Consider the following 9,477-nt stretch of genomic DNA (forward strand, 5'->3'; position numbering starts at 1 on the left):
CAGCACTGGATTCCGTAAGAGGCAGTTTAAGGAGGTTGATAGGAACAGTTTCCCATTGACGTAATGGAACTGGATATTGCAAGAGTTGGGCAGGTAAACCGGTTTATCCTTTGTGACTATTACAGGAAATATAAGAGAGTGAATGTTGATGTCCTTCCTCATAGTAGGCCAATGGTATGAGAGGCCTGATTGTCTCAAACGTCGATATTTACCAGATGAGATGCATGAGGAGTGTCATGAACGATGTGGAGCACCGCAGGTATTAGATCAGTAGGGTCAACGAGTTGATGTACTTCTCAATAAGGAATGTTCTTTCCAGTTAGCGATGTCTTCCTAAACAAAGTACCACTGTATAACATGAAATCTTCTATTGGCACTGGTAGAGAAGATAAGGTTGAAGTGTCTCGCGATTCTAAGAAGTAAATTACCATTGACCACAGAGGGTCTGTGTGCTGACAGTTACAGACAATAGAGTTGAGTAATGAGTTTCATTGGGTTGACATGGTGCTACTGCCACGGTTACATGACTTGAGAGAGCATCTGCAGGTAGGCTACATTTGATGTACCAGGCACATCATAGTAAGAGGCCGTTTTAAGGTCTTGAATAATAATTGACCATTGCGCTAGTCGACCTGTAAGATTCCTTCCTTTGACCAGATTATAAAGCGGGTGATGATCTGTTTGGATTAGCAGCTGATAACTGTATATTATATATCTGAAATGTCTGAGAGGCCAAACTGCTGCTAATGCTTCCCAGACAGTAACACTGTAATTACGTTCTGTGGCCCTTAGGTCACGACTAGCTTACGCTATTATACGTTTCCCTTTTGCGTGATCAAGTTGCATCAATATCGCACCAATCCTTACTCCGGATGCATCGGTATGCAGAAGAAAGGGTTTCTTATAATCAGGGAATACCAGAACTGAGGCATTTGCAAGTGCTAGTTTCAGTGCTTCAAAAGTTTGTGACTGATCCTTACTTCACTCAAAAGGTATATTTTCTTTAGAAATTTTGCCAGAGGAGAGGCGATTTGCGCATATCTTTTAATAAATCGCCGATAGTAGCCATCTAGACCAAGAAAACTCTTTACATTATCAGTACTGATATGTTCTGGGAAGTTAGAGACTGCTTTAACCTTTTCATCTGTGGAATGAATTCCTTCAGCATCAACTACATGTCCAAGAAATTTCATTCTCTTACGTAAGAAATCACATTTACTTAACTAATTTTTTAGACCTGCCATTTGAAGGTGATCAAAGACTTGTCATAGCTTGGCAAAATGTTCAGGGATGGGCTTGCTTGCTACAGTGATGTCATCTAGGGAGGCAAAAATATAATGACCAATCATACCACTGAATACAGAATGAATAAGTCTCATGGACACCGATGGAGTATTTTTATGGCCAAAAGGGAGCCTGTTAAACAGATAATGTCCAGAAGGAGTACTGAATGCAGTTATTGGCCAAAATGACTCCTCCATTTCTACTTGCCAGTAGTCACTAATATCGGGAACTAACTGTATCTGATGTTAAACCAAATCTGTCTTCCCTATAGGTTCGCCAGAGAAAGCCATATCTCTAGAGGACTGCCAAAGGCTAATTGCTCCTTATATTGGGGTTAATCACCTGAATGCACATGTCAGTCAAGGGTGGTGTTAGGTGGTGGTAGGATCCTTAGAGTTTATGGTAAATACACCAGGTGGCTTATCATCATCATCTTTGGTAGTTACAGAGAATGGTATGCCCTGGCACACCATTATGGCCGCTGGGTAGTCTAGGAAGTCCTCAATCTGTGTACAACTTTTAAGCTTTAACGGAGCATCAGTGACATTCATCAAGTAAAGATAACATAAATTATCCTCCAACACAGTACACAGTGCCGACCCGTAAGTTAAGCCATTCACACAGCAGGTCTCAGGGAATGGTAGTGCATCCACTCATTCTTTCGCACCTACAACATGGGCTGAGACTTTTGGGAATTTATGCAGTAACAAAATTGTGCACTGTTCTGTTACTGCTTGTGTTATCTCGGCATGTTGCAGAATAATATTCAACTTATTTGAGGTAGTTTGTTGAGAAGTAGACGAGTCAACCATTGTGTCACTGTTAGAAGGGATGTCATAAGATGTTAGTGAATGCTCATCCTTACTTTCAGTTAGTGAGTGCTCCTCCTTACTTTCAATTAGTGGTGGTGGAGTCAGAGTAGACTAAGTGAATTTACTTGCGAGAGAACAGGGTGTGAGTAATTCATGCCAGATACAGAAAGTCCCTGTACTTTAATACCACCACAAGCAGGTATCAGTTCGATAGAGTGTTTAGTCATGGTCTCTACGCCAAGGAGGACATCTGCAGGATACCGGAGGTTGTTTGTAACATGAAAGTCAGCGGTGAAGGGATTTAATAATTAATCAAGTTGTATTAGCAAGGTTACCTTGCCCTTCACATGAAACTATGAACCAAGAACATCGCAGAGACCTATATCAGGTGGTTTAAGGATCCAGACCAGTTCAACCGGTTCTCTAATGCTGTTTAGGGAGGATTTTGATACTAAATTCACCATTGACCCAGAGTCCATGAAGAATGGTGCTGGGACTCCTTCACTTTTACCTAGGATGACTACATCTAAACAAGTAAGAGGGCGAATCTGGCGAATGGGAAGCTCAGGTTCTTCTGTTGTTATGTGAGATTTGTCCAAAAGGTGCACTCTTCTTTCACCTACCGATATCATGCAAGGTGACGACATTCATCAGTGGTGTGACCAGTCGAGTCTTTAAAATACATGCAACAGGCATGGAGGGGTCAAGAAGGTCTACGCTGTTGCCACTCCCGACGGGTTCACCCGTTTGAGATAACAGCTTGACTGACTGTGACCAGAGACGATGCAATGCCAGCAGACACTCGAGGAATGTTGGCCACAATACATAGTTGACTGGCCAGACTCCTGGCCCTGACACACAGTTGACTGGTCATGGCAAGTTGCAGGTGATCGGCTTCGCAAGTAAGGGCGAGCATTGTTAACCCGCCCCGTCCCGGCCACTTTTCGACCACTGGTACCCCCCAATCCCGGGCAATTTTCGACCTTTTTTTTTTTTTGCTAAAACTTTCGCTTTTGGTGAGAAACATCGAAAATTCATAGAGAAATCGCTCACCTGAGGTTTAAAATACTCATTACAGGTAGGAGAGCCTCCTTACTTTACTGGGTTTTCTATCAGGCTGGCACCAAAGAAAACGAGTTCTATGGGAGGATAACTATTTCACACCACTCATAAACGGTATTTATTTATTTACTGTTACGAATTTATATGTAGTACAAAAGTATATTGGTTTTCAAGCAGTAATATAGGCATTATAAGCATTGTTTCACTCACTAATACCTGACCTTTTTTTGCCACATTACCTGATCATCATTTCTAACTGTTTCTTCCTCTAATGCTATGTAAAGTTTGTCCTCCACATTGTCATTGATTGGGGAATCACTCTGGCCCTGAATTTCGTACCGTGGCATGACATGGCTATACTGGCCAGGTCACTGATAACAGGTGAATTGCTGAGAAAAGGGCATGCAGGGGGGGGAGGAGGTCATGCTGGGTAAGGCATTGTCTCTGCCTGGCATCTTGTTGAGGCAGGTGTCCCGTGTATACGTACCAAAAATGACTCGCGAAAATTGAAAATTGTGGAAATTATGAACCTTGCAATTGCAGGACGTTGAAGTACGTCCTCGGGATTAGCTGTGACAAAACGTGAGGACGTGGAAGTACGTCCTCGGGACGCCGCGGGTTAATGGCACCCCCTGGTAGTTGGCTGCAAACATGAAAACTCCACTGAGATGTGAGAGGTTTCAACTCTTCTTCTTGCGAATGAAAGTATTCCCAGGTCAGCAGGTGGTTATGTCAATGAATAAGGACGTGAAAAAGATCAGTAACTTTTGGCACTCAAAGCAGGATATCTTCATGCATGCGCATGTGACCTCGGCTTTGGCTTTGCTCTCAGCATGATAACTTCTCCACTACTACAGTAGATAAACTAGACACAGTGGCATTATCACAGTACCCTTTATTAGTATCCTTGGAAGGAGGCTTGCCAGAGGTGGATAAGGCAATGGGTCAGCATGAAGTGGAAATGGAATTGGATGAGATTTCAGAAAACATCGTTCTACACCTGGCAAAGTGACAGAGAAGAATGAGGCACACGTGCGTCAGGTGGTGGGAGTCTCTCTCTGCCCCTTGGTGACGAGATCAAATGGCAGGTACTTCAAACTGTGGCGCAAAAACAATTACAGTTATTACCGACACCCAGTGGCCTCTGTCCACCCCTTTCGCATCGGTCCATACCGACACCAGGTGCATAGAGGTTAAAGAGAGTGGAGGAAATGATGAAGGAACCCGTTTTAGAATGAGAACAACAAAACTTTATTAACTTCCTGCAAAATTCATCAAATGATTTGCAACTGTGAAAGTAACCCAATCATAACTCAGTATCCATGCATGATTTGCCTTGATCTAATCGGATTTTAAGAAAAGAGATCTTCAGTGGTTTGGTGTTTAATTGCCGATTATCTCTGTCTGTGCTGACTGCAGAGAAAATCGAATATGGATATGGAACTATCTTCATCAGTGCATTTTGGGCGGTTCACATCATCCAAGAAAATGGAATGTTGGTGGGGGGGTGGGGGCTTGATTTGCCATCGTTGCGAGAATTTGAGGTGGCAAGATTGTGGGAGTATTCACTGAACTGAGTGGGGAGTGTGTGGGAGAAGCTGCAGGTAAGGCTGTTGTTATGGTTTGTGGCGGCATTGATGGTGGCGTAGTTGTATCAAGAAGAGAAGAAAGAGGCAGTGGTGAAAGTGACTGAAATTCTAGAGAGTCACTTGGGGTAGAAGGAGTAAGAGTATCTGGATTAAAATCATCTGGATTTTCTACAACGGTAGAAGGATTGGTAGCAGTAGTGGTAGATGTGGTAGCACTAGTATCATTAATAGCGGGAGTAGTAAGAGTAGTTGAGTGCGATTATGTGTAAGATTTTCCACTATGAAGGAACGTTACACCATTATCATCAATGTAATCATCATCTTTACACTCATCCCTAATCATCTGTCAAATGGGAGAGTTAATCTCTTCGGAGGTAGCTCATGAGTGAGAAGGGGGGTCTGAACAGGAGGATAGAGAGAAAGTGAAAAAAAGAAGATAAACAAATACAAGTTCAATATGAATTATATACAATGCATATTATATCAAGAAGTATGAGTTATATGCATAAAACATTATATGGGAGTAAATGAGTTACGAAAAATGAAAAGTATGTGAAAGAAGATGACTTTAATCCCTTAACTGTGGGGATGTTGGAAGCGGTCCATGCACGTCCCGCGGGGATAATCGCTCTCCAACTGACTTTTTAAAAATATTTGCCAAAAATCAGTTATTAGCCCAAGAATAATATAATTTCACATTGTTATGGCACATACCTACAGCTTTCTCCCGGGATGTTTGTTGAGCCTTCGTCGACTACCGTATGACTTGTGGAGACTTCTTAATTTGTGTAACGAAGTCTCCACTTTACACTTCCCGACACGCTGTAATATGATTACCACTGCCTGATATTATCACTAGAAAAACTATTCTATGAATTTCAAGTAGTTTGGAATCCATACTCCCCCCCCAGAAAAAAAAAAAAACACTGTGAAAGCAATGTAAATTACGAGCACGTACGAACATTCCACCTGGGCTTGTTCCCTGCTGGTACCCTGTCATGAAATTTTATTATTCATAAACACACTCACACTTTATATTCCTAGTACTTTATTACACTTATTTATATATACAGTATTTATTTATAATTTTCCTTCAATAATAGTAGTTTATTGCCACTCCAGGCATTCATTTTCTCTTTCAGTAAACTAGTGCAGAGGGCGAAGCTTTCACTTTCACTGTCATTACTCTAAGTATTTGTACTCATATTCTTATATTACTAATTATTTACATTCCTCTTTACATTTTCTATTTTATTTTTATTAATTACATTTCTGTTTTATTTACACTATGTTATGCACTGTCACTTGCAGTAACTTATAAAACTATTTTCCACTGTTCAATTATATTTACATCCACTGCTTTCACTTGCTATTTACACATTATTTACACATTATTTACATTTCCACTTGCACTGTTTTAGAAATGTTTCAGGCTGTGTTAATCAAAGAAGCAGGGTACACTGAGGGGAACCTGGCACTCAGCGCACTGCCAAGAGGTGCGTTTGTGCTCAGCTGTGCATCGGATGGTATGTGCACACACCTGGCACCTGCGGATCGCAGCCTTCCTCTTCGTAGTGGGAGGTATTTCCACCAGTCTGTGCCGATCCATGTACGCCCTCTGCTCAAGTCTATCAGGAAGTCTTACAGCATGGCGCCTTGGAGCGTCTGCTGTCACCCTACCATATCTCTCAAGCAGCTGCTGAACACAGGTCCTGGTGAACAACCTCAGGGAGAAGGACTTGCGTGGCTTTACCTTCATCTTGTACAGGATGAAGGCGTTCAGCATCGTCATGTCAGTGAGATGCAGATACACTTTCCTGTACCACCTAGTAATCTTCCTGAGGCTGTCAATCTCTCCAATCGTCATGTCGAACTTGTCCACCAGCCGCATGTTGATATTATAGTCGATGACAGCATCAGGTATCAACACAGGTTTGCCTGTCCTACGGTCGACCTTCCCATTGTCTTTCAGCTCCTCCTTGTGTACAGTGGTAAGCATGTGCACGACCCTCTTATCATGCCACTGTATTGCCAGCATCTTCTCAGACTTGCGTAGGTGCACGTCTCCCCGCTGCGAAGTTCCTGCCTAGGGGAATTTGGGGAAGCGGGCACGATTGCTCTTGACAGTACTGCAGGAGCCGATGCAGTGCTCTGAAAGGTACTTAGCAAGTTTTGGGGCTTTATAATAGTTGTGAGTATACAGCATATGATTCCCACCAAAATACCTTTCAAGCAGCACTTTCACTACACAGCCTGAGAAGCCAAGAGGGTGTGTTTTGTCCAGATTACAGTGCTGGCAGAATAGATGACGAAGTCAAGGATGTACCCCGTCTTACAGTCGCACAGTACAAAGAACTTTATTCTAAACCGATGACATTTGCTTGGAATGTATTGTACGAACATCAGATGTCCTCTGAATAGAACCAAGGATTCATCTATGACAACCTTCTGGAATGGGTGGAAGAATGACATAAATTTATCCTTCATTTTGTTCAGAATCTCCCGGATCTTCCAGAGTGGGTCAGTCCGTGAAGGTTTCCCATGATGTTACAGAACCGATCTCTGGCCATGTACTTGTTGAAGGTGGCTGAGGGTAATAAAGGGTCCATGGACCAGTAATCTTCCAACTCATGCTTCCGTTAATGAGGCATGAGAAGCATGAAGGCGAAGAACACATACAGTTCCTGCACTCCAAGCATCACATATGTGCTGCATGACTTCGTCATCAAGGAAGGCCAAAAGGTAGTCCACACACTCAGCATCCTCATCAAGAGTGAAGGCAGGCTCTATCCCTGAGGAACTCTTGTGAAAGTGGAGTTGTTCTGGGATGAAATTGGAAACTTCCGTCCACACAAAGGCGTCCAGAGTTCCCTCTTGTGGCGGTGCAGGCTGGGTGAGGGTGGATGAGGGTGGTTGTGAGGCAGACTGGGCCATTTCAAGGTCACTCCGACTGACCCTAGGTTGCCGTGAACCACTAGCAGCCCTTACTCTAGAGACAACTCTACTTTTTCGATGAGTAAGGGATTTACCTTGTCCCCTACAGCCTGCCTTCACTGTAGGTGCTGGTGGAGACTCTGATGACGAAGACTCAGGAGAAATTTCGGCTGAAGAGATTGAAGATATTAGTGAAGTGGGGCTGGGAAAGTGGGGAGGTGATTCACCTTGGGACTCATGGCGGGCTGGGTCACATGGGGCCATTGTTACAAGGCTAACCCACCTCCTCTTCACTCCCTTCCCAAAGTCCTTCCCTTGCTGCATTAAGGGCTCCTTTCCCTTGGAGCCAGGATGAACTTGGGACACTGAAGCACTCGTACTTGGAGTTTCTGTCACCATTTCCTCCACAGGCTCATCACACGATTCACCAGAAAGATCGTAGTCACTGTCCATCATTATCATCGATAAATCAGCCAGTTTACGTTCAACAGCAGAGTCACTTAGTCCTTTACCCCTTCCCACACAAGGTTTAGTATGGGTTGAGGTCACAGGGCCTTTTGCAATGGGCTCAGAAGTGGCGGAAATGGAGGGGTGCGAATCCGACATGGTTTCACCTCGAAAAACGACAGTAAACTGAATGACATGGCGTATTTGGGCAGCCAAGGGTTGACAATGTCAGTGTGGTGACAGCTGCTAATTTATATCCTATGAAATGATTGGCAGGAAATATAGACAATACATAATAAATTAGGTAGTTCCAGGTGAATGTAATTATCACTTAAGGTTCTCCCTTCATTTCTTATGTATATTTTTATTATGAGAATAGGTCACACGGCATATTTCAAGGGGAAATAAGCAGGGAAAATTAGCGAACGAGTGCAAGTGGGGTGTTGACAGCTGATAATTAGCCAATTCCAGATGTATGGCACTATCAATTACCTTTTTTCTTTTTTATTTATATTATTTTGTATAAGAAGTGGGCATAGGGCTCATTTCAATGGATGAAATCAGTGGAAAAATCTGGGCAAGATTTGCGTAGTGCGGTGCGGCTGGGCAGGCAGGAGGAAAGGGTAATGAAGGGGAGGTAGGGAGGCGAGTCATGAATGGGGAAAAATGGCTAAATTGTCAACAATGGATGAATTATTTAAGAGGAGCCTGTGGAGTCACATGGAAAGACAGGCTGACGAGTGAGGATATAAAGGAGCATTGTGGTGTGGATGTGGATGTGATAGGAAGCGTTATGGGTAACACACTGAGGTGGTTTGGCCATGTGGAGAGGATGGAGGGTGAGAAACTGATGAAGAGTGTGTATGTGAGTGAGGTGGAGGGGGGAAGAGGGAGAGGGAGGCCGAGGACGAGATGGAGGGAGGGGGAGGCCGAGGACGAGATGGAGGGATAGGGTGGAGAGGTATATGAGAGAGGGGGGTGTGATTTGGGAGCAGGGCAGTGAAATGACGGGGGACAGGGCAACGTGGAGGCGATTTGTTTGTTGTCACCCCAAATGGGATTGAGGCATCTTGCAATAAATAGATAGATAGGATGGGAGTACAGATGATATTAGCAGCACTGACTATTGTTCGACACTGGCAGTACTGACAGATGATACAAGTCACCACGTGAAAGCCCGGGCAAATTCCAAATAACACAGAATCACAAAAGTGACGCCCTGTGGTATGATCCATTGTGCCTGAGCGTCATAAACGTGATGCCCCGCGGTTAAGGGGTTAAGAAGAGTGATTAAAGTGAGAGGAGAAAAGGTGGAGAGATATGGTGGATGAGTGTGTGTGTGAGGAAGA

This window comes from Coenobita brevimanus, chromosome 100, assembly GCF_032717465.1.
Source record: "Coenobita brevimanus isolate Jiangsu-jjx chromosome 100, ASM3271746v2, whole genome shotgun sequence".
NCBI classification, from domain to species: domain Eukaryota; kingdom Metazoa; phylum Arthropoda; class Malacostraca; order Decapoda; family Coenobitidae; genus Coenobita; species Coenobita brevimanus.